Below are 27,269 nucleotides of genomic sequence, written 5' to 3' on the forward strand. Positions count from 1 at the left end.
TGATATGTGGCTGGACCGGTGCTTGGGTGCTGTTCTTACTTGAAAATACCTCCCACTTATGATTAAGCCCTCTCGCAAGCATCCGCAACTACGAAAGAAGAATTAAAATAAATCTAACCATAGAATTAAACATATGGATCCAAATCAGCTCCTTACGGAATAGCGCATAAACTAGGGTTTAAGCTTCTGTCACTGTAGCAACCCATCATCTAATTACTACTCCACAATGCATTCCCTTAGGCCCAAAATTTGTGAAGTGTCATGTAGACGACGTTCACATAACACCACTAAGGGAAACAACAACATACATATCATCAAAATATCGAACGAATACCAAAGCCACATGATTACTTATGACAAGACTTCTCCCATGTCATAAAGAACAAAAGTAACTACTCACAAATCATATTCATGTCCAAGATCAGAGGGGTATTGAACATCATAATGGATCTGAACATATAATCTTCCACTAAATAAACCAACTGGCATCAACTACAAGATGTAATCAACACTACTAGCAACCCACAGATTCCAATATGAGGTTTTGATACAAAGATTGAACACAAGAGATGAACTAGGGTTTGAGATGTGTAGGATCAAAAGTATGTCCAGAGGGGGGGTGGTTGGTCTACTTGACCAAATAAAAATCTGTCATTTTCCCAATTTTAGTGTGGGCAGATTTTAGCAATTATGACAAGTCAAGTAACACCCTACACATGCAAGTCTAATAGTATAGCAGCGGAATGTCAAAAATTGCATATGTAAGTAAAGGGAAGGGTTTGGAGAAGGCAAACTCAATGGAGACATGAAGGTTTTTGGTGTGGTTCCGATAGGTGGTGCTACCGTACGTCCACGTTGATGGAGACTTCAACCCACTAAGTATAACGACTGTGCGAGTCCACAGAGGGCTCCACCCATAAAGGGTCCACGAAGAAACAACCTTGTCTATCCCACCATGGCCATTGCCCGCGAAGTACTTGCCTCACTTGGGTAGATCTTCACGAAGTAGGCGATCTCCTTGCCCTAACAAACTTCTTGGTTCAACTCCACATCATATCGGAGGCTCCCAAGTGACACTTAACCAATCTAGGAGACACCACTCTCCAAAAGGTAACATATGGTGTGTTGATGATGAACTCCTTGCTCTTGTACTTCAAATCATTGTCTCCCCAACACTCAAATCTCTCTCACAGATTTGGCTATGGTGGAAGAAGGATTTGAGCGGAAAGCAACCTGGGGAAGGCTAGAAATCAAGGTTCAAATGGTAGGAATGGAATCTCTTGATCTCAACACATGATTAGGTGGTTCTCTCTCAGAAAATGAATGGTGGAAGTGTAGGCACATTCTGATGGCTCTCCTCAGTGAGGAAGAAGGGGTGGAGGGGTATATATAGCCTCCACACAAAATCCAACCATTACACACTTTTGACCCATCTCGGTGGCACCGATCAGAAAACTCGGTGGCACCGATCTGTGTAAAAATATGAACATTAGGAATCTTGGTGGGACCGATGGGAACAACTCGGAGGGACCGAGGTGCAAGGGTTAGGGCAAACCTCATGTCTGTGGCACCGATTGCATCATCTTGGAGGGACCGAAGTGAAGCAACAAGGCAAAAGAGAATCGGTCAAGCCATCTCGGTGAGACTGATTGCAATTCTCGATGGGACCAAAACAATTTAATTGCAACAACCAACAGAGAGCTGGCAAGGCCATCTTGGTGGGATCGAGATCCATATCAGTGGATCTGAATTGTTAGGGTTTTGGCAGTGGCTAAGTTCAGATGAACTCGGTGGCTCCGGGTAGGAAATATCAGTGTGGCCGAGTTGGAGTTTAGGGTTTGGACATATTTGGATGGAGAAAGTGGTTGAGGATTTTGGAGCAATATCATTAAGCACTTGAGCAAAAAGATCGTTAAGCAACACATCATCCCCTTATAATAGTATTAGCTTTCCTATGGACTCAATGTGATCCTGGATTACTTAAACAAAAATGTAGAGTCTTGAGCTTTTGTCAATCTTTGTCCTTAGCATTTTGAGGGGTCGACATCTCTAGTCCTTGCCATGCCAATCATTGAACATCCTGAAATATTTATCTTGAATAGACATTAGTTCAATGAGGTATATGTTATTATGAATTACCAAAACCACCTGGGGGTTAGTTGCACTTCCAATCTCCCCCTTTTTGGTATTCGATGAGAACATATAGATCAAAGCTTCGACAAATGATTAAATCAATGAAATACTGTTGGGGAACATAGTATTTCAAAAAAACAAATCCTACGATCACGCAAGATCTATCTAGGAGAAGCATAGCAACGAGCAGGGAGAGTGTGTCCACGTACCTTCATAGACCGAAAGCGGAAGCGTTATATCAACGCGGTTGATGTAGTCATACGTCTTCACGATCCGACCGATCCTAGCACCGAACGTACGACACCTCCATGTTCAGCACACGTTTAGCTCGATGACGTCCCTCGTACTCTTGATCCAGTTGAGGCCGAGGGAGAGTTCTGTCAGCACGATGGCGTGGCGACGGTGCTGATGAAGTTACCGACGCAGGGCTTCGCCTAAGCACTACGACGATATGACCGAGGTGTGTAACTGTGGACGGGGCACCACACATGGCTAAGAGAAACTTTGATGTGCTATTGGGGTGCCCCCTGGCCACATATATAAAGGAGGGGAGGGAAGAGGTGGCCGGCCCAAGGGGGCGCGCCAGGTGTGGGGAATCCTACTAGGACTCCCAAGTCCAAGTAGGATTCCCCTCCTCTTTCCTATTCCTAGTAGGAGAAGGAGGGAAGGAGGAAGAGGGGAGAAGGAAAGAGGGGGGCGCCGCCCCCTCCTAGTCCAATTCGGACCAGCCCATGGGGGGCGTGCGGCCACCCCTTGAGGCCCTTCTCTCCTTTCCCGTATGGCCCATTAAGGCCCACTACTTTCCCCGGCGAATTCCCGTAACTCTCCGGTACTCCGAAAAATACCCGAATCACTCGGAACCTTTCCGATGTCTGAATATAGCCTTCCAATATATCGATCTTTACCTCTCGACCATTTCGAGACTCCTCATAATGTCCGTGATCTCATCTGGGACTCCGAACTATCTTCGGTCATCAAATCACATAACTCATCATACAAATCATCATCGAATGTTAAGCGTGCGGACCCTACGGGTTCGAGAACTATGTAGACATGACCGAGACACATCTCCGGTCAATAACCAATAGCGGAACCTGGATGCTCATATTGGCTCCTACATATTCTACGAAGATCTTTATCGGTCAAACCGCATAACAACATACGTTGTTCCCTTTGTCATCGGTATGTTACTTTCCCGAGATTCGATCGTCGGTGTCCTCATACCTAGTTCAATATCGTTACCGGCAAGTCTCTTTACTCTTTCCGTAATGCATCATCCCGCAACTAACTCATTAGTCACATTGCTTGCAAGGCTTATAGTGATGATCATTACCGAGAAGGCCCTAGAGATACCTCTCCGATACACGGAGTGACAAATCCTAATCTCGATCTATGCCAACTCAACAAACACCATCGGAGACACCTGTAGAGCATCTTTATAATCACCCAGTTATATTGTGATGTTTGATAGCACACAAGGTGTTCCTCCGGTATTCGGGAGTTGCATAATCTCATAGTCAGAGGAACATATATAAGTCATGAAGAAAGCAATAGCAATGAAACTAAACGATCATTATGCTAAGATAACAGATGGATCTTGTCCATCACATCATTAGCTAATGATGTGATCCCGTTCATCAAATGACAACACATGTCTATGGTCAGGAAACTTAGCCATCTTTGATTAACGAGCTAGTCAAGTAGAGGCATACCAGGGACACTTTGTTTTGTCTATGTATTCACACATGTATCAAGTTTCTGGTTAATACAATTCTAGCATGAATAATAAACATTTATCATGATATAAGGAAATATAAATAACAACTTTATTATTGCCTCTAGGGCATATTTCCTTCAGTCTCCCACTTGCACTAGAGTCAATAATCTAGTTCACATCGCCATGTGATTTAACACCAATAGTTCACATCACCATGTGATTAACACCCATAGTTCACATCGCCATGTGACCAGTACTCAAAGGGTTTACTAGAGTCAGTAATCTAGTTCACATCGCCATGTGATTAACACCCAAAGAGTACTAAGGTGTGATCATGTTTTGCTTGTGAGAGAAGTTTAGTCAACGGGTCTGCCAAATTCAGATCCGTATGTATTTTGCAAATTTCTATGTCTACAATGCTCTGCACGGAGCTACTTTAGCTAATTGCTCCCACTTTCATGTATCCGATTGTGACTTAGAGTCATCCAAATCGGTGTCAAAGCTTGCATCGACGTAACTCTTTACGACGAACTCTTTATCGCCTCCATAACCGAGAAATATTTCCTTAGTCCTCTAAGGATAAGTTTTACCGCTGTCCAGTGATCTACTCCTAGATCAAAACTGTACTCCCTTGCCAAACTCAGGGCAGGGTATACAATAGGTCTGGTACACAGCATGGCATACTTTATAGAACCTATGAATGAGGCATAGGGAATGACTTTCATTCTCTCTCTATCTTTTGCCGTGGTCGGGCTTTGAGTCTTACTCAACTTCACACCTTGCAACACATGCAAGAACTCTTTCTTAGACTGTTCCATTTTGAACTACTTCAAAAACTTGTCAAGGTATGTACTCATTGAAAAAACTTATCAAGCGTCTTGATCTATCTCTATAGATCTTGATGCTCAATATGTAAGCAGCTTCACCGAGGTCTTTCTTTGAAAAACTCCTTTCAAACACTCCTTTATGCTTTCCAGAAAATTCTACATCATTTCCGATCGACAATATGTCATTCACATATACTTATCAGAAAGGCTGTAGTGCTCCCACTCACTTTCTTGTAAATACAGGCTTCACCGCAAGTCTGTATAAAACTATATGCTTTGATCAACTTATCAAAGTGTATATTCCAACTCCGAGATGCTTGCACCAGTCCATAGATGGATCACTAGAGCTTGCACATTTTGTTAGCACCTTTAGGATTGACAAAACCTTCTGGTTGCATCATATACAACTCTTCTTTAATAAATCCATTAAGGAATGCAGTTTTGTTATCCATTTGCCAGATTTCATAAAATGCGGCAATTGCTAACATGATTCGGACAGACTTAAGCATCGCTACGAGTGAGAAAATCTCATTGTAGTCAACACCTTGAACTTGTCGAAAACCTTTCGCGACAAGTCGAGCTTTGTAGATAGTAACACTACCATCAGCGTCCGTCTTCCTCTTGAAGATCCATTTATTCTCAATGGCTTGCCGATCGTCGGGCAATTCCACCAAAGTCCATACTTTGTTTTCATACCTGGATCCTATCTCAGATTTCATGGCCTTAAACCATTTAGCGGAATCTGGGATCATCATTGCTTCCTCATAGTTCGTAGGTTCGTCATGGTCTAGTAACATGACTTACAGAACCGGATTACCGTACCACTCTGGTGCAGAACGTACTCTGGTTGACCTACGAGGTTTGGTAGTAACTTGATCTGAAGTTTCATGATCATCATCATTAACTTCCTCACTAATTGGTGTAGGCATCACTGGAACCGATTTCTGTGATGAACTACTTTCCAATTCGGGAGAAGGTACAATTACCTCATCAAGTTTTACTTTCCTCCCACTCACTTGTTTCGAGAGAAACTCCTTCTCTAGAAAGTATCCATTTTTAGCAACGAATATCTTGCCTTCGGATCTGTGATAGAAGGTGTACCCAACAGTTTCCTTTGGATATCCTATAAAGACACATTTCTCCGATTTGGGTTCGAGCTTATCAGGTTGAAACTTCTTCACATAAGCATCGCCGCCCCAAACTTTAAGAAATGACAACTTAGGTTTCTTGCCAAACCACAGTTCATATGGTGTCGTCTCAACAGATTTAGATGGTGCCGTATTTAACATGAATGCAGTTGTCTCTAATGCATAACCCCAAAATGATAGCGGTAAATTAGTAAGAGAATCATAGATCGCACCATATCTAATAAAGTGCGGTTACGATGTTCGGACACACCATTACGTTGTGGTGTTCCGGGTGGCGTGAGTTGCGAAACTATTCTGCATTGTTTCAAATGAAGACCAAACTCGTAACTCAAATATTCTCCTCCACGATCAGATCGTAGAAACTTTATTTTCTTGTTATGATGATTTTCTACTTCACTCTGAAATCCTTTGAACTTTTCAAATGTTTCAGACTTATGTTTCATTAAGTAGATATACCCATATCTGCTCAAATCATCTGTGAAGGTCAGAAAATAACGATACCTGCCGCGAGCCTCAACACTCATCGGGCCGCATACATCAGTATGTATTATTTCCAACAAGTCAGTTGCTCGCTCCATTGTTCCAGAGAATGGAGTCTTAGTCATCTTGCCCATGAGGCATGGTTCGCAAGCATCAAATGATTCATAATCAAGTGATTCCAAAAGTCCATCAGCATGGAGTTTCTTCATGCGCTTTTACACCAATTTGACCTAAACGGCAGTGCCACAAATAAGTTGCACTATCATTATTAACTTTGCATCTTTTAGCTTCAATATTATGAATATGTGTATCACTGCGATCGAGATTCAATAAACCATTTATATTGAGTGTATGACCGTAGAAGGTTTTATTCATGTAAATATAAAAACAATTATTCTTTGACTTAAATGAATAACCGCATTGCAATAAACATGATCCAATCATATTCATGCTCAACGCAAACACCAAACAACATTTATTTTAGGTTCAACACTAATCCTGAAGGTAAAGGGAGTGTGCGATGGTGATCTTATCAATCTTGGAATCACTTCCAACACACATCATCACCTCGCCCTTAACTAGTCTCTGTTTATTTTGCAACTACCGTTTCGAGTTACTACTCTTAGCAACTGAACCAGTATCAAATACCGAGGTGTTGCTCTAAACACTAGTAAAGTACACATCAATAACATGTATATCCAATATACCTTTGTTCACTTTGCCATCCTTCTTATCCGCCAAGTATCTAGGGAAGTTCCACTTCTAGTGACCATTTCCTTTGCAGTAGAAGCACTCAGTTTCAGGCTTGGGTCTAGCTTTTTGGGCTTCTTCATGGGAGTAGTAACTTGCTTGTCATTCTTCTTGAAGTTCCCTTTCTTTCCCTTGCCCTTTTACTTGAAACTAGTGGTCTTGTCAACCATCAACACTTGATGTTTTTGCTTGATTTCTACCTTCGCCGATTTCAGCATCACGAAGAGCTTGAGAATTGTTTCCATTATCCCTTGCATATTATAGTTCATCACGAAGTTCTAGTAACTTAGTGATAGTGACTAGAGAACTCTATCAATCACTATCTTATCTGGAAGATTATCTCCCACTTGATTCAAGTGACTGCAGTACTCAGACATTCTGAGCACATGCTCACTAGCTGAGGTATTCTCCTCCATCTTGTAGGCAAAGTACTTGTTAGAGGTCTCATACCTCTTAACACGGGCATGAGTCTGAAATACCAATTTCAGCTTCTTGGAACATCTCATATGCTCCATGGCATTCAAAACGTTTTTGAAGTCCCAGTTCTAAGCCGTAAAGCATGGTGCACTAAGCTATCAAGTAGTCATCATACCGAGCTTTGTCAAATGTTCATAACGTCTGCATCTGCTCCTGCAATAGTTCTGTCACCAAGCAGTGCACCAAGGACATAATTCTTCTATGCAGCAATGAGGATAATCCTCAGATCACGGACCAAGTCTGCATCATTGCTACTATCATCTTTCAACTTATTTTTCTCTAGGAACATATCAAAAATAAACGGGGAGCTACATCGCGAGCTATTGATCTACAACATAGTTATGCAAATACTATCAGGACTAAGTTCATGATAAATTAAAGTTCAATTAATCATATTACTTAAGAACTCCCACTTAGATAGATATCCCTCTAGTCATCTAAATGATCACGTGATCCATATCAACTAAACCATGTCCGATCATCACGTGAGATGGAGTAGCTTTCAATGGTGAACATCACTATGTTGATCATATCTACTATATGATTCATGCTCGACCTTTTGGTCTCAGTGTTCCGAGGCCATATCTGCATATGCTAAGCTCGTCAAGTTTTACCCGAGTATTCTGCGTGTGCAAAACTGGCTTGCACCTGTTGTATTTGAACGTAGAGCTTATCACCCGATCATCACGTGGTGTCTCAGCATGAAGAACTGTCGCAACAGTGCATACTCAGGGAGAACACTTATACCTTGAAATTTTAGTAAGGGGTCATCTTATAAAGCTACCACCGAACTAAGCAAAATAAGATGCATAAAAGATAAACATAACATGCAATCAAAATATGTGACATGATATGGCCATCATCATCTTGTGCCTTTGATCTCCATCTCCAAAGTACCGTCATGATCTCCATCGTCACCGGCATGAGACCATGATCTCCATCATCTTGATCTCTGTCAACGTGTCGTCACATGGTCGTCTCACCAACTATTGCTTTTTGCAACTATTGCTATCGCATAGTGATAAAGTAAAGCAATTACATGGTGCTTGCATCTTATGCAATAAAGAGACAACCATAAGGCTTTTGCCAGTTGCCGATAACTTTAATAAAACATGATCATCTCATAAAACAATTTATATCTTATCACGTCTTGACCATATCACATCACAACATGCCCTGCAAAAACAAGTTAGACATCCTCTACTTTGTTGTTGCAAGTTTTACGTGGCTGCTATGGGCTTAGCAAGAACCGTTCTTACCCACGCATCAAAACCACAACAATTTTTCGTCAAGTGTGCTGTTTTAACCTTCAACAAGGACCGGGCGTAGTCACACTCGATTCAACTAAAGTTGGAGAGACAGACACCCACTAGCCACCTGTGTGCGAAGCACGTCGGTAGAACCAGTCTCGCGTAAGCGTACGCGTAATGTCGGTCTGAGCCGCTTCATCCAACAATACCACTGAATCAAAGTATGACATGCTGGTAAGCAGTATGACTATTATTGCCCACAACTCTTTGTGTTCTACTCGTGCATATAACATCTACGCATAGACCTAGCTCTGATGCCAATGTTGGGGAACGTAGTATTTCAAAAAAAATTCCTATGATCATGCAAGATCTATCTAGGAGAAGCATAGCAACGAGCGGGGAGAGTGTGTCCACGTACCCTCGTAGACCAAAAGCGGAAGTGTTATATCAACGCGGTTGATGTAGTCGTACGTCTTCACGATCCGACCGATCCTAGCACCGAACGTACGGCACCTCCGTGTTCAGCACACGTTCAGCTCGATGACGTCCCTCGTACTCTTGATCCAGTTGAGGCCGAGGGAGAGTTCTGCCAGCACGACGGCGTGGCGACGATGATGATGAAGTTACCTGCGTAGGGCTTCACCTAAGCACTACGACGATATGACCAAGGTGTGTAACTGTGGAGGGGGGCACCGCACACGGCTAAGAGAAACTTTGATGTGCTAGTGGGGTGCCCATGGCCATGTATATAAAGGAGGGGAGGGAAGAGGTGGCCGACCCAAGGGGTCGCGCCAGGTGTGGGGAATCCTACTAGGACTCCCCAGTCCAAGTAGGATTCCCCTCCTCTTTCCTATTCCTAGTAGGAGAAGGAGGGGAGAAGGAAAGAGGGGGGCGCCACCCCCTCCTAGTCCAGTTTGGACTAGCCCATGGGGGGGGGGGCGCGGCCACCCCTTGAGGCCTTTCTCTCCTTTCCCGTATGGCCCATTAAGGCCCACTACTTCCCCCGGCGAATTCCCGTAACTCTCCGGTACTCCGAAAAATACCCGAATCACTCGGAACCTTTCCGATGTCCGAATATAGCCTTCCAATATATCGATCTTTACCTCTCAAACATTTCGAGACTCCTCGTCATGTCCGTGATCTCATCTGGGACTCCGAACTATCTTCGGTCATCAAATCACATAACTCATAATACAAATCATCATCGAATGTTAAGCGTGCGGACCCTACGGGTTCGAGAACTATGTAGACATGACCGAGACACATCTCCGGTCAATAACCAATAGCGGAACCTGGATGCTCATATTGGCTCCTACATATTCTACGAAGATCTTTATCGGTCAAACCGCATAACAACATACGTTGTTCCCTTTGTCATCGGTATGTTACTTTCCCGAGATTCGATCGTCGGTGTCCTCATACCTAGTTCAATATCGTTACCGGCAAGTCTCTTTACTCTTTCCGTAATGCATCATCCCGCAACTAACTCATTAGTCACATTGCTTGCAAGGCTTATAGTGATGATCATTACCGAGAAGGCCCTAGAGATACCTCTCCGATACACGGAGTGACAAATCCTAATCTCGATCTATGCCAACTCAACAAACACCATCGGAGACACCTGTAGAGCATCTTTATAATCACCCAGTTATGTTGTGACGTTTGATAGCACACAAGGTGTTCCTCCGGTATTCGGGAGTTGCATAATCTCATAGTCAGAGGAACATGTATAAGTCATGAAGAAAGCAATAGCAATAAAACTAAACGATCATTATGCTAAGCTAACAGATGGGTCTTGTCCATGACATCATTCTCTAATGATGTGATCCCGTTCATCAAATGACGACACATGTCTATGGTCAGGAAACTTAACCATCTTTGATTAAGGAGCTAGTCAAGTAGAGGCATACTAGGGACACTTTGTTTTGTCTATGTATTCACACATGTATCAAGTTTCCGGTTAATACAATTCTAGCATGAATAATAAACATTTATCATGATATAAGGAAATATAAATAACAACTTTATTATTGCCTCTAGGGCATATTTCCTTCAAATACATCACCGCTTTGAGAAGTATGTGATAAGCAAGAGCTCCCCCTAAATTTGTGAATTATTAAAAAAATGCATTTGGATGCAAATTCACAATCGATTAGGATCATGAGTCACTCTTCCATGTCACATACAACTTGGTGGAGCGCGCAAAATGATATGAATGGAGTAGTAAGCATGCATCACCAAAAACATAAGTGAATGATCATACACAAATAATAATAGAGATAAGCATAAAGCATCAAATGAAGTATAGTATGATCAATCAAACATAACCAACGTAGTATCTCACACACATAAAGAACAAAGTAGCACAAATCAAATGGAAATAGTAGCAAGAACTCAAGAAAAACCAACACGGAAAAGCGAGACACTCTCTCTCTCGAAGCCTAATGATCTATACAAATTCTCCCCCTTTGGCAACAAGTACCAAAAAGTTCGAATAGGTATAGAGCTATACATCTGTCTAGGCACGGTCCTCGGCAGCTCCTGAAGGTGACTTCTGGATGGTGGCTCGGGTGTGCATAGATGGCGTGGAGAGAAGTGCATCCGCGAAGGATTCATCTGATGTCCGCTGAGCTGGTGGCGTAGAGACTAGAGGTGGCATAGTGGCAGTGGTAGCAGGTGCAGAGTGAGTAGTCCTCGTGTCTGCAACTGGCACGACAGTAGATCTAGGTGCCCCGGGTACTGCCTGGTATCTCTTTGTTGTGGCTCTCTCATCTCCACTGTCATGAGCTCTGACTGCGTCAACATCATCTCTGAGAGTCTCCACGATGATCTATACCTCAGTGATCTTCACATCAAGATCATGAACTTTAGTCTCGACTATCCGCTCTAGGCTCTCCTGGTTCTTGGTGAGGTTGGACAGACTTCGCTCAATCCTTAGGGTAGCTTCCAACAGATAAGTCATCTGGTCATTCTTCGACTTGAGGTTGGCAATGGGTGCATTGGGAGCAGGGGCCTTCTGTGCTTCTTTTGCTATTGCAGCTGCCTGAATTTCCTCTTGAGCTTGAGCAGACGAAGGATGTGAAGGGTCCATCACTACAACATTGTCCTCAAACTCAGGCTGCAATGGGAGATGCTCACAATCAAGTAGATAAGTGCTCGTTCCAACCTTGGAGTTGATGAGCAACTGAATGTGCGGAGCAAATCCACATGATCTTTTCTGTTCAGCTGAAGTCCTCTTGATTGTTTCAACTATAAGGCTCATGACTTTGAATTTTTGTGGTGTGTCAAACAAATGTAGCAAGTTGATGGAGTGGCCACAGATCTTCTTGTCATCTCCAGACTTGGGCAAAAGAGTGTGCCTCAAGATAGTGTTGGTGGTGGCCAAACCAACAAGCAAGTGCTTTACAGATCCAAGCTTATGCGTGTCAAGATCTTTCTTGGGCATGGACTTGTACATGTTTGCCATTGAATTATGATCCATCCTGGGTTTCCATAGACATCAGTGTCATTTTCTTCTTCCTTTGGGGCACCAATGAGTTCAACCCATTCTGAGATGGTTGACTGGTATTTGGATACCTTAGTCATCCATACTATTCTGCCATCTGGATAGAAATGTGTTGTGGAATAGAATTGCATGATCATCTCATCATTCCACTTGGTGAGTGATGTCTACTACGCAACTTTATTCTTCTAGACTCGTGTGGGGCCTCCAAGCGTAGAGTTTTGTAGGACAGTAGCAATTTTCCCTCAAGTGGATGACCTAAGGTTTATAAATCCGTGGGAGGCGTAGGATGAAGATGGTCTCTCTCAAACAACCCTGCAACCAAATACTAAAAAGTCTCATGTGTCCCCAACACACCCAATACAATTGCAAATTGTATAGGTGCACCAGTCCGGCGAAGAGCTGGTGACAAAAGTGTAGTAATGATAGTAGATATTGGTTTTTGTAATAGGAATAATAAAAAACAACAAGGTAGCAATTGATAAAACGGAGCACAAACGATATTGCCATGCTTGAAAATGAGGCCTAGGGTCTGTACTTTCGCTAGTGCAATCTCTCAACAATGCTAATATAATTGGATCATATAACCATCCCTCAACGTGGGATGAAGAATCACTCCAAAGTTCTTATCTAGCAAAGAACATAAGAAGAAATTGTTTGTAGCTATTCTTTCTGATCGATCTATCCAATAGTTCATACTAAAATAACACCAAGTTATTCTTTCCGATCGACCTATCAAGAGTTCGTACAAAAATAACACTAAGTTATTCTTTTCGACCGATCTATCAAGAGTGCTTACTAAAATAACACCAAAGCAAATCCAGATTCATAATACTCAATCCAACACAAAGAACCTCAAAGAGTGCCCCAAGATTTCAACCGGAGAAACAAAAGACGAGAACACACATCAACCCCTATGCATAGATTACCCTGATGTCACCTCGGGAATCCGCGAGTTGAGTGCCAAAACATATCTCAAGTGAATCAATATTGTTGGGGATATAATTATTAGTATGACCCGCCAGGAGGCGCCGGGTCATACTTAAGACGATTCATGAAGCCCAAGACCACTCCTGGAGATGACGGGTTAGTTAAGGGCCCAAGGCCCAAAGGGAGACTTAAGGCCCATAGAGATAAACTGCCATATATGTGTAAACTTGTATTATAAGGCAGGAATAGAGAGAAACCGAGCCGGACACTGTTTATGAGCCGGCCGGGACTCTATGAGCCGCTGGGCGTCGACCTCTGTATATAAAGGGACGACCCGGCGGCGGTTCAAGGGAGGTAACCACAAATCTAGAGCTAGGTCAAGCGGATTCGCTCCCTAGTTATCGAAACATAAGCAATCCCACTCAAAACTGGATCGTAGGCTTTTACCTTCATCGTAAGGGGCCTAACCAGTATAAACCCCGTGTCCTTTTTCCCGATTAACCCCTTCTTGCTTCCTAGTTGCGATGGCTCCACGACTAAGGCCTTTCGCTAGGACATCTGCCATAACAATTCCACGACAGTTGGCGCCCACCGTGGGGCCAGCGCACGGTGGATTTGAGTTCTTGAAGGGCAGCTTCGAAGGGCTCAAGGGATACGCTGTGGGACGGATGACCAAGAGTCGTCACGGCAAGCTCTACATCGACGACGCAAGCTGGGGCCCTGACACCGGCTCAATTAGTACGAGTACCGGGTCCCCTTCGGCAGAATTCATGTCTTCATCGGCCGGATCAGCGAGCCGGGCCCTGAGCCGGAGATCTGCACCGACATCGTTGAGATGGCTCAGCGTGCGAGACCAGCCCAGGCTCCGCCCGCCATGAAGCGTGCCTTCGGGGGATGCATCCATGGAGGAGAACTTCCTGAAGGATCAATGTCTGGCGAGACGGCCATCTATTCTGACGGTGAGTCGTCCATGGGTGAGACGAATTCTTTGTATCAACTACAAGACGGCGGGCTTGGGGGCTGTTCCGTTGGCAGCAGTATTTCGGACCCCTTTGAGCCGCCAAGCAGAGTACGGATCTTCATGGCTGGCACTCAACCCGGTCAAAACTCCACAAGCTGTGGCAGCAATAACCTTTGGGTCAGCGGCAGCCGGGGCAGGAGGCCCTGTGCGCCCGCCGGCTCAGGTGCTGATGGATCTCATGGATAGGCTGACAACCCTGTTAACCGCTGCGGTTAATCCAACGGATCAAGCTGAGCATGATACAGAGGTGGCACGGTTACGTGAGGAGATAGGACAAGCCAAGGAAAACCTAGCAGCTGAGGACGCCAGACTGGCCACAGAACGGGCGGCTTTGGATGCTCGAGCTCGGCAGCTTCAGTCAGGAGCGTTCCAGCTTACGATGGACTTAAACACATCAAACAAGGTCATGAGGAGAAGGCACCAGAAGTCCCAATTCCGTCTGCCTTCGATTTATGATCCAAGAAACCTCTTCCGCACACCCGGTGCAGGCCCTAGTAATCCGCCAGAGGTAAACCCGGCTGCGACGCCTGGAGCTAGGACGCCGGTTCAACCACGGGCGATGGAAACTCCTCGAGTGAACACAACTCCGCCTCAGTATGTACCGACACCTCCGGGTCATTATTCTAACCCGTTGGAGAACATGATTGTTGCGTCGGCACAATTGGTGGCTCTCCCGATGGAGGGCGACTCTCCGACAGCGGTCGAAACATGAAGGGTCAGAGAACTTCTTTAGACGGCTCTGGCACAGCAGGAAGCATATTCTTATAGTCGAGACAGGATTCATTCGACCCCTCGCCCAAGCCGGAGCCTGAGCTATAGCAGGCATATGGACTTGGCTGCAGTTTCAAGCAACGCCCGGCGCCGTGACCAACCGTGCGGGCGTGACCCGGCGCATGATGGAGCCCCTAACTTGGTTGATCAGGACAGGATATGCCAAGAGGCAGAGCGGGCGGTTCAGCAGGTGGCTGAGCGGGTGGCTTACCAATCTTTTCCGGCCCATCCGACGGCTTCTATTGAAGCAGGTGCAACCACGAGAACCGGAGGTGTCCCTTGTTTAGTACCAGCACTGCGTAATGAGCGTTTGCCCAAGGATTTTAAGGGGCCTTGAAAGGTGCCTAACTACACGGCTGACTTACAGCCTGGAGCATGGATTGAAAGTTATGAGATGGCCATGGAATTGCTGGAGGTCAGTGACGCGACAATGGCCAAGTACTTCACTATGATGCTGGATGGAACTCGCACTTGGTTAAAGGGACTGCCACCTAATTCCATTGGTTCCTGGGCTGAGCTAAAGGCTCGGTTTATTCAGAACTTCAAAGACACATGCAAGCAGCCCATGTCGATTGTGAACTTGACTAATTGCAAGCAAGAGGAAGGTGAGTCCACGACCCATTTGGTGCGCCGGGTGAAGGAAATAATACATTCGTCTGATAAGATGGATGCCGGCTCTGCAGTCTTAATGTTGAAGAAAAATTGCCATTTTGAACCTCTGAAACAGAAGCTGGGGCGGCTCAAGCGCGATTGTAATGACATGGGCCAGCTGATGGTGGCTTTGGTCAAATACGCCGATTCTGATAGTACCAAGGATCCCGCATCTGATGAAGAGAAGACAGGGAAGGGAAAGAAGAACGGCAACGCTAAGGGTCTTCAGCATAACCCGTCAAATCAAGGAGGCAATAATAAACGTAAGGCTGACGCTAGCTTGGAGTTTGTGGCCAATACGCAGGGCAACAATCAGCGGCGTAAGGGGAGGCCACCCCCTCGGTCTGGCGGGTCAGGTCCCACCCTTGAGCAGTTACTAAATAAGCCCTGTCGAAGGCACGGTACCTGGGAGAAGCCAGCTACTTACCTATGGAAAGACTGTACGATCATGAAGGCTTTCAAGAATTCTAACATGTTCGACGGCCATCACGGACCGGGCGACGGTTCAGGTGGCGGCGGTTTTCATGGCCCAGGTGGCGGTTCAAATTCCAACTTTCAGGGCCCTCAAGGTAACCAAGGTGGTTATCACCAACAATCTGGCCAAGGAGGTCAGCAGCAGCAAACCGGGTATCAGAGTAACCCAAAGCAGCTGAATAGTGGGCTGTATCATGTGTTTACCACTACTTTATGCAAATGGGATCAGAAGCTTCATAAGAGGGCTGTGAACGCTGTTGAGCCGGCAGTCCTTCGTTATTTGAGATGGTCTGAGCAGCCTATTCTGTGGAGTAGGGAGGATCACCCTCCCCGGGTTGACAATCCGGGTCACTTGGCCTTAGTGGTGGCACCTCAAGTTGGTGGATATAAATTCACAAAAGTGCTCATGGATGGAGGCAGCAGCATCAACATCCTCTATTATGAGACCTTCCGTCGCATGGGATTGACTGATAAAAATCTCAAAACGTCCTGGTAAGTCGGCATACCCAGTGGGTAAGATTGAGCTGGAAGTAGCCTTTGGCGATGAGCATGATTCCAGGGCTGAGAAGTTAACTTTTGAGATAGTCAAAATCCGGAGCCCGTATCATGCATTGTTTGGACGGCCGGCTTATGCAAAGTTCATGGCGCGGCCGTGTTATGTTTACCTGCAGCTCAAGATGCCGGGTCATAAGGGTACCATCACAGTGCATGTGAGTCGGAAGATAGCCTTGGAATGTGAGGAAGGCGATGCTGCTTATGTTGAATCTGTTTGTGCAACAGAGGAGTTGAAGTTCTACAAGGACAATGTTGACCCAGCAGACATGACGGCTTTGAAAAAGCCAACCACGGAACATGAGCCGGTGATGAAATTTAAGTCGGCCGATGACACCAAGCTTGTTGATTTTGTTCCAGGAGACTCATCTAAGCAGTTCAGTATCAGTGCCAATCTGGATCCCAAATAGGAAAGCGCGCTCATCGAGTTCATCTGTGAGAACCGGGACATCTTTGCATGGAAACCTTCTGACATGCTGGGTGTACCGAGAGAACTCGCTGAGCACACTCTTAATATTGATCCAAAATTTAAGCCAGTCAAGCAGTTTCTTCGACGGTTTAATGAGGAGAGGCATAAAGCTATTGGTGAGGAGGTGGCCCGGCTCTTGGCGGCCAGGTTTATTGTTGAAGTTTTTCACCCAGAGTGGTTGGCTAACCCGGTGCTTGTACTAAAAAAGAACGGCACCTGGCGTATGTGTGTGGATTACACAGACTTAAACAAGGCTTGTCCGGCTGATCCTTTTGCTCTTCCTTGTATTGATCAAATCATTGATGCTATGGCGGGTTGTGAGCGTTTGAGCTTTTTGGATGCTTATTCTGGATATCATCAGATCAAAATGGCAGTTAAGGACCAGGAGAAGACGGCTTTCATCACTCCGTTTGGAGCCTTCTGTTATGTGTCTATGCCTTTTGGGCTTAAAAGTGCCCAGGCGACTTATCAGCGATGTGTGCAAAACTGTCTCCACAGTCAGATTGGGCGCAATGTTCATGCTTATGTGGATGACATTGTGGTGAAGTCCAGAGAAAAGGAGACCTTGATAGATGATCTGAAGGAAACCTTTGATAATCTCCGGGTCTACAAGATGATGCTTAACCCGGCCAAGTGCGTTTCTGGAGTGCCAGCTGGCAAGCTTTTGGGTTTTCTGGTCTCTAACAGAGGCATTGAGGCTAACCCGGAGAAGATCAAGGCAATCACCTCTTTGGCTAAGCCAGCGTGTGTCAATGATGTTCAGCGTCTGGCAGGTCGTATTGCTGCCTTAAGCCGGTTCATAAGCCGGTTAGTGAGAAGGCCATACCGCTGTATCAGATGATGAAGAAGACAGACGACTTTGTCTGGAGTGATGCTGCTAACGCTGCCTTTGAAGATTTGAAGAGACAGTTATCTGAGCCGCTGGTCCTTGCTGCTCCTATTGATAAGGAGCCCTTATTGCTGTATGTGGCTGCTAACACACGTGCCGTCCGTGTGGCCATTGTGGTGGAGCGCAAGGAGGCTGGCAAGGAACATCCGGTTCAACGGCCGGTTTACTACATTAGTGAGGTGCTTATTGAGTCCAAGCAAAGATATCCACATTGGCAGAAACTTGTTTATGGGGTGTTCATGGCAAGCCAGAAGCTTAAGCAATACTTCCAGGGTCACCCCATCACTGTGGTCAGTTCTGCTCCTTTGGGAGATATCATTCAAAATAGAGAAGCCACATGACGAGTCGCCAAGTGGGCCATTGAACTTCGGCCTCATGGTTTAAAGTATGTGCCACGCACGACTATTAAGTCTCAAGCACTGGTGGACTTCATCAATGACTGGACGGAGCTGCAGATGCCTGAAGAAAAGCCGGACAACACATATTGGACTATTCATTTTGATGGGTCCAGGCAATTGGAAGGCTCGGGGGCTGGAGTTGTCTTAGCTTCCCCTCGAGGTGACAAATTTTGTTATGTACCCCGGTTGATGTTTCCCTGTACTAACAATGCAGATGAGTATGAGGCCTTGCTCCATGGTCTTCGGATGGCTAAGGAGATGAACTTAAGCCGGGTAAGGTGCTTTGGCGATTCAGATTTGGTGGCTCAACAAGTATCAGGCAAGTGGGATTCCAAGGATCCTCTCATGGCGGCTTATCGCCGTGAAGTTGATGCCATTGCTGGACACTTCAAAGGTTACCAGGTGGAGCATATTGATCGCAGAAAGAACAAGGCGGCCGATGCTTTAAGCCGGTTGGGATCTTAGCGTAAGCTGGTGCCACCTAACACCTTTTTGGATGTTCTACATAACCCTTCTGTCAAATTGCCTACAGAGGAAGAATTGGCTGTTCTTGACCCGGAAGCACAATTGGTGGCGGCTCTTCACGTCATCCCAGATTGGACAGTGCCATATTTGGATTACATGACCCGGGGCGAGTTGCCTGAGGACGAAACCTTGGCTAGGCAGATAACCCGGCGGTCTAAGTCAATGACGATTGCCAATGGGGAGTTACATCATCGCAGTGTCACTGGGGCGTTTCAACGTTGTGTCTCTCCTGAGGAGGGTCAAGAAATTCTTCGGGAGATTCATGAAGGAGATTGTGGCCATCATGCTGGTTCAAAATCCCTTGTGGCCAAGGCTTTTCGTCATGGTTTTTATTGGCTGACGGCTCATGCTGACGCAGAAGATCTGGTCAGTAAATGTGACGGTTGTCAGAAATTCTCACGACGGGCTCATGTACCGGCTCAAGAATTGAGGATGATTCCAATTACTTGGCCGTTTGCAGTCTGGGGACTTGACATGGTTGGGCCTTTCAGAAGGTCCAAAGATAAAAAGACCCACCTCTTGGTGGCGGTTGACAAATTCACAAAGTGGATTGAGGCAGAGCCAGTCAGTAAGTGTGATGCAGCCACGGCGGTTCAATTCATGAAAAAGGTGATCTTTCACTTTGGTTTTCCACACAGTATTATGACTGATAATGGTACTAATATGTCCAAGGGCGCCATGGAGGAGTTCTGTCAACATGAGCATATTCGGCTTGATGTTCCATCAGTAGTTCACCCCCAATCCAATGGGCCGGCTGAAAGAGCCAATCAGGAAATCTTGAAAGGTATCAGGCCCCGGCTTATGGTTCCTTTGCAGCGGACGCTGGGTTGTTGGGTAGAAGAGTTATCTTCTGTGATATGGAGCATCAATACTACCCCCAACAGGTCTATGGGTTACACGCCTTTCTTCATGGTTTATGGTGCAGAGGCGGTTCTACCTAGTGACATCCGTCATGACTCGCCCCGCGTGGCGGCTTACGTTGAAGCTAATAATGAACAAGCCCGTCAGGATGCACTTGACCTGTTAGATGAGAAGCGCGACTTAGCAGCAGCCCGCTCGGCGATTTACCAACAGGACCTGCGCCGTTATCACAGCCGCCGGGTTAAGTCCAGAACCTTTCAAGAAGGTGACTTGGTGCTCCGGCTCATCCAGGATCAGTCTGATGCGCACAAGCTATCCCCATCTTGGGAAGGACCCTTTGTGGTCAGCAAGAACCTAAACAACGGGTCATACTACCTTATCGATGTTCGAGAGCACAAAGACTCACGTAAGTCGGAGGAGGAGACCCGCCGGCCGTGGAACATTGCTCATCTTCAGCCTTACTACACTTGAGCCACCGGCTCTCATGATGTACATATTTTGACGATGTATATATTATGATAAGTAATAAAGCAGGACCTCTATCCTTTTCATCCTCAATAATCATATGTCTTTATCGTTCTAATTATAAAATGACCAATTGGGGGCTGATCGTATTCGAATTTAGCTTAACCCTCTCGGTCCGGCTCATGATCGTATTCGAATCTAGCCGTTAAACCTCATGATCACTAGGGGGCTTCCTGTTCAAACATAGGTCGTATTCGAACCAAAGAGAACATAGCTGTCGGTACCCTCTTGATCAGCACACTGCCAAACTCACTAGGGGGCTTCTTGATCGTAGCCGAATCATAGCTCAACCCCTTTTGGGTCCGATGTTGATCGTATTCGAATCAGTGTCGTTAAAAAACTCTCAAGGTCATTTGGGGGCTTCCTGTTCAAACATAGGTCGTATTCGAACCAAAGAGAACATAGCTGTCGGTACCCTGTTGATCAGCGCAACGCCAAAGCCACTGGGGCTACATGATCGTATTCGAATCCTAGCTTAACCCCTTTGGAACAGTTTACTAATCATATTTGAATCAGAAGCCTCAAAATTCTGTCTATTTTGTCTAAAGTTTTTTGCAAACAATTTTTTGGGTTTGTCTTGAGACTTTTTTGATCATATTTGAAGCGTCTAATGAGTGGTTTCTATTTAACACGGCGTAACTTTGGCTAATAAGTCGCCAGCATATAACAATCATCCTATGTGTGGAAGTGCCGGTTTCTACAGGATTGGGTTACCACCCTTACTGTTTGGGTCACATAAACCGGCAGCACAAATCAAAGGATGACACGTATGATATTATAGTGGTGTTTCACAGTTATACTTCATCACAGGTTTACCTATGACTCTTTTTTCATATCCCGGGTTTTTTGTAAGATATATGACCTACCTTGCGGTAAACCGCAAATGGCCTTGTGATTTATTTCTATATGCAGGGAAGTTCAAAAACTTTCTTAAGCATAAGGAAAACAGATGATAAGTATAATACGGGTGAATATAACATGGCGACTTAACAGTGTTGAGCACCAAAGACGTGTGCACGATGGCACGGCAAAATCAAGTTATTTCTACCCTATTACATGACTCCCCGAGTCCAAATGATTAACATTGTTTTTTCAGCAAAAACACAAATATGAGCCGCCCGACGGATCAATTGTTTTGTTGGCCTGAAGCTTCTGGATCATCCCTTTCTGCTCCTCCATCTTTTTACCTGTCCTGGAAGGTTGATGATGACTAGTCAATGCCACTGAAAGCTTCAAATTCAGCTTCACCATCAATTAATCCGGCCGGGTCAACTTCAGGGGCGAAGGTATGCTTACGAATTGGAGGGATCAGGCTGATCACTTCATAATGTGGTGTCAGAATTCTCTGATTTTCTACGTCATAACCCGGTTGGTACTTGGTGAGGTCCGTGTCATTACCAATCAGGGTGGCCACAGGGCGTATTTCCTTCATACAAGTGGTGAAGTCCTTCTGTTCAAATGATGTGCCGTCCTCCTTCAGGCTTGGATATCCAATGGCGATGTCGGCCGGGTCTAGCTCCGGTAGCCACGCCTTGGCCCGGCTTAATGCAGCTATGGCTCTGGCTCTCGCAGAAGATCGCCTTAATTCATTGAACCGCTGGGGTAGCACAGCAAGCCATTTCAGTACATCCGCCAGGAGTGTGGGGACTTCGCTTGATAGGGCAACTTCAGCCAAGGCACGCTGAGATCCGGTGTAGAGTTGTACCACCAGCGTATAAACCGCCTTCAGCTTTATCAGCATGCTTTGGTTAAGATTAGAACTCCTGGGGCCTGAATTACAATGTCAGGTGAGTTCATGAAAATATTATTCTTATTAGAAAGATTCAAATATTTAACACTTGCAAGGCAACTTACCAAAGACCGCTGAGACCATCTGAGATATATGGCGTTTTAAGCCGGATAATTCGGCGGTCACTTCTGCAAGAGCCGCCTCTGTTTTCTCAGCCTGATTGGTCAAAGCGATTTTTTCGTCAGCCTAGGCCTTCTTCTCCACTTCAAAGGCCTTTTTCAGTTTTTCTTGTTCAGATACACTGAATTCAAATTTGGAGTTGGCTCTTTGGGTTTCAGTCTCTTGTGCTTCCAGGCGGTTCTTCAAATCAGACACTTCTGATTCAAGTTGACTAGTGGTGGCTTATCCAAATACCGAATCAAAATCAGGATTTTCATGAGGCAATATTAAGTCCCAAGTCTTTTGCAAGCAATAACACTTGGCACTTGGGGGCTAATGTATACTGAATAATTTTGCTTAAAATGGCGGTTCATGTTAATAAGTCCCAAGCACTTTGCAAGCAAAGATACTTGGCACTTGGGGGCTAATGCATATTGCTGTTACAGAGTATTTTATTTGATTCAAGCATGATAAGGACCAGTTCAAACATGCTGCTTAAGCCGGCCCTTGGGGGCTACAGTGTAAGCCGGATTTCTTATATATCTTGTCCAAACATATTACTAATATTATCAGCTTGTTTCTAAGTCTACAACATATTTCATCATAAGCAATAGACTTGGGGGCTGGCATAGTAAGGATAAATAAGTACAAAGAAAGGATTGTACCTCAAACTTATGGTCCATCTGCTTCACCATGTCAATTTCTATGTCACGGCTGCTGTGCACTTGGCTCATATAGCCAGAAAAGATTTCTCCGATACTCATGTGAGTATAATCAGCGATATCAAGCTTAGCTCTGCGGCGTTCCAGAAGTTCCTCCTTGGCAGAACACTTGGCTAGCATAGTTGGCCTCCCCGGCTCAACAAAGCCGGTCTTGGTGATTTTGACATCAAGATCTTGAGGGTCATCCGTCTTGGCCGGGCTAGGGAATTCCGGGTTTTCAGAACCATCGACGGCTTGCTTGACAGGCGGGTCAACAGTGGGCGTTGCTATATCATGGGATGGCTCAGGCGGCGACTCATGAGTGGAGGCTTCAGGTGCGGCCGCTCCAAGTTCCGGCTCATTTAAGATCGGCTCTTTGGCCGGCTTGTTCTTCTTCGCCCTTTTGCTGGGCTTTGCTTGTCCGCTGCATAAGATCAAAAGGTCAGTACAAATACAACAAATTGAAATGAATACAGGTTAAGCAGGTTATCATTACTCTGGAGCGGTTTTAAAAGCCGGCAAATTGGACTGCATTGACTCGCCGGAGGAAGGTGAAGTTTCCTGATAATTTGAGTCAGAAGAATTGAGTGGTTGACGAGTGAGACCCGCCAAAGGATAAAAGGGATGTAAATCGGAGGTGACCTTGTTCCGACGCTTTCTTGGTGCATTGGGTAAGCCGGAGGAGAGTTCCACATCTTTGCTGGTCCGGGTCTGCCTCCGGCTCCCATGAATCTGTCGCTTCAAAAGAAATTGAGGATCGTGATAAGCTAAGGGATGTGAAAATCTTACTTTCCGGGTTACTCTTCGAATTTTCTGTCTTGGCAAAGGCTCGGAGTCGGAGGAAATTATAGTTACCTCTTCAGCTTTTCCATGACTGGTTCCCGTGTCTTCCTGCTGATAATCAGTGTCAATAAGGTGGTTAAAAAAGGAGCCAAGAGAGTCAAGGGCTACCTCTGACTCAGAAGACTCCTCTAGCCGTAGAAAGTCAGAGGCGGTAGCTTTCTTGCCCTTCTTCTTCGCAGCTTCTTTTCTGGCGGCTCTCTTGGCCTTCCTCGCCTTTTTTGCAGCTTCGTGATCATATTTAACTTTCCAGAATTTATCACTAGCCTGTGAAAAAACAGTGAGAGTATGAGTAAAGACAAAACCTTAAGGGTAAAGATAAGAATACTTAAGTTTGGCGGCTTACCGTTGGAGCCGGGTTAGCTTTGCAGAAGGGACTTAAGCAAAACTTGCTACAATCTGCTAGGCTCTCGTTCAACAGCGACTTTGTCGTATCATCAATGAAATCTTCAGGCAAATCAACAGAACTGTGACGCAGAGAATCACTTTGCTCGCCGGTATAGGTGCACATAAACCCGACACGGCGGCTTAATGGAATAACCGCCAAGCAACCCAGACCCGGACCAAATCGATACCACTCAAGCCATTCTCCAAAAGAGCCTTGACTTTGGACATAGTGGGGGAAAGTTTCTGGTGTTCAGCAGCAGATAGCTTGTGTGGTAAAGGATGAGTAGATTCGACGCGCGAGGCGCGAAAGCCGGGCAAAGGGTTATCATTAGCCGGAGAAGTATCTTGGCAATAGAACCATGTCTGGTTCCAGTCTTTGGGATGGCTCGGCGGGTTGGCATAAGGAAAGATTGCATCTCTCCGACGTTGGATTGAGACACCACCAAGTTCCAAGCTTTGACCGTTGGCACATTCCTTCTGGCGGTTCAAGTAAAATAGCTCTCTGAAGAGTAAAATGTTGGGTTCTTCTCCAAGATATACCTCACTGAACACTTGAAAATTGCAAATGTTAGACACGGAATTGGGTCCGATGTCTTGAGGACGGAGGTCAGAAAAGTGCAGGACATCTCTGAAGAATTTTGAGCCGGGTGGTGAAAAACCCCGGTTCATGTGATCCGTGAAAACAATAACTTCCCCCTCTTTGGGCTGAGGAAATTCTTCCTCCGGATTAGGAGCACGATAGGACATGACTTCTTTCTTCGGCAGATAGCCGGTCTTCACAAAGTCATCCAGCGTACTATCTGTGACGATGGATTTAACCCAGTTGCATGTAGTGGGTGCTTTAGGTGCCATTGTGATGAAAGCCTACGACAAAGTAAAAATTCCCGGTTCAAATTTAAGCCGGAGAGAAATACTTCAATGCATATTCAAGATGGCGGCTTATAAAGGGGCCTAATGGTATATGGCTAATTATGTCAGATTATTTAAGCCGCCATGAGCAGTTAAGTTATTTGAGCCACCATGTGTGGTGGAGGTTATCTATTCAGCATTATAACTAGAAGCCGGTGGTATGAGCCGCCATGGCTAGGTGGATTTATCAAGACGCAGACGTTGATTAAGTGTCATAAAAAACAGGTTTCACATATTGCAATCATTATTTTGGATCAACAGATGCTCAGAAAAGGGAAAATATTTTAGACCTAAAAAAACAGTACAGAGGAGTCCATCAGTTCTAAAGAGGCCTTTGTACAAGAAAAGGGGATCTACTAGCATCTGAAATGGATGTGAAGCAACTACCGCATGAGTTTTATACTTCTTTTAGATCAAAAGAGGATGTGGTGGAGAAACCACGAAGAATCCATGAGGAACAGTGAAGAACACAGAAGAACTCGCAAACCCTAATGTGGATCTAAGGTGCGGAAAAGTAGAGACTTACGGACGCAGATCTACCGCGGAGGGTCGCCGCCATTCTCTGGACAAGCTCAGGTTGATGCAGCGGCCGGGGTCGAGGAAGACGAAGTGCGCTGCGGCGGCGGCGGAGCTCGAGCAGTAGTAGGGTCGCGAGAGGAAGAAGACGATGGAAAGGGGGAGAATGAAGAAAGACCAGTCATGCCTATTTATAAGGAAAAGACTGATAAGTGGGCGCGAAAAACGAGGAGGCCGAAAATTATGGGTATCCAGCTTGTCAGGACGCCTCGATTCTCGGGATGGTTATTAAAGATAAGGATCCGTTGAGATATATTGGATAAATTATGAATTAATGATAGATGACGTCATGGCGGGTCATTGCAAATCCAGAAGATGATGTCATGGCGGGTTACAAATTTCCGTTCGACAAAGAGCAGAAGATTTCTCCTAAGGTGTTGAAGATTGACATGAACCAGTTCAAATCAATCTGGGGCCTAATGTTGGGGATATAATTATTAGTATGACCCGCCAGGAGGCGCCGGGTCATACTTAAGACGATTCATGAAGCCCAAGACCACTCCTGGAGATGACGGGTTAGTTAAGGGCCCAAGGCCCAAAGGGCGACTTAAGGCCCGTAGAGATAAACCGCCATATATGTGTAAACTTTTATTATAAGGCAGGAATAGAGGGAAACCGAGCCGGACACTGTTTATGAGCCGGCCGGGACTCTATGAGCCGCTGAGCGTCGACCTCTGTATATAAAGGGACGACCCGGCGGCGGTTCAGGGGAGGTAACCACAAATCAAGAGCTAGGTCAAGCGGACTCGCTCCCTAGTTATCGAAACATAAGCAATCCCACTCAAAACTGGATCGTAAGCTTTTACCTTCACCGTAAGGGGACGAACCAGTATAAACCCCATGTCCTTTGTCCCGATTAACCCCTTCTTGCTTCCTAGCTGCGATGGCTCCACGACTAAGTCCTTTCGCTAGGACATCTGCCGTGACAATTCCACGACAAATATAATACCCCATTGTCACCACGAGTATTCATATGCAAGACATATATCACGTGATCTCAAATCCATAAAAGTATTCAATCCGATAAAATGAAATCTCAACGGAAAAACTCAATTCATCACAACAAGATAGAAAGGGAGAAACACAAGATGATCCAACTATATTAACAAAGCCCACAATACATCAAGATCGTGCCATCGCAAGAACACGAGAGAGAGAGAGAGAGATTAAACACATAGCTACTGGTACAAACCCTCAGCCCCGAGGGTGGACTACTCCTCCTCATCATGGTGACTGACGGGATGATGAATATGGCCTCCGGTGATGATTTCCCCCTCCGGCAGAGTGCCGGAATGGGGTCTAGATTTGTTTTTCGTGGCTACAGAGGCTTGCGGCGGCGGAACTTCTGATCTAGGGTTATTTCTGATGGTTTCTTTATTTATAGGATTTTTTAGCATTGGAATCACGCGAAGATGGGCCTCGAGGTGGGCACAACCCACTTGGGCGCGCCTGGGCCTCCTAGAGCACCCACGTGTCTTGTGCTCACCTCCTTCACCTTCTGGTCCTCCCACGAAGCTTCTAGTGCCTCTTTTGTTCAAAAAAATTGTCAAAAAGTTTCGTTGCATTTGGAGAACTTTTCTTATTTCTGCACAAAAACAACACCATGGTAGTTATGCTG

Source organism: Triticum aestivum, chromosome 6D (assembly GCF_018294505.1).
Source record: "Triticum aestivum cultivar Chinese Spring chromosome 6D, IWGSC CS RefSeq v2.1, whole genome shotgun sequence".
NCBI lineage: Eukaryota > Viridiplantae > Streptophyta > Magnoliopsida > Poales > Poaceae > Triticum > Triticum aestivum.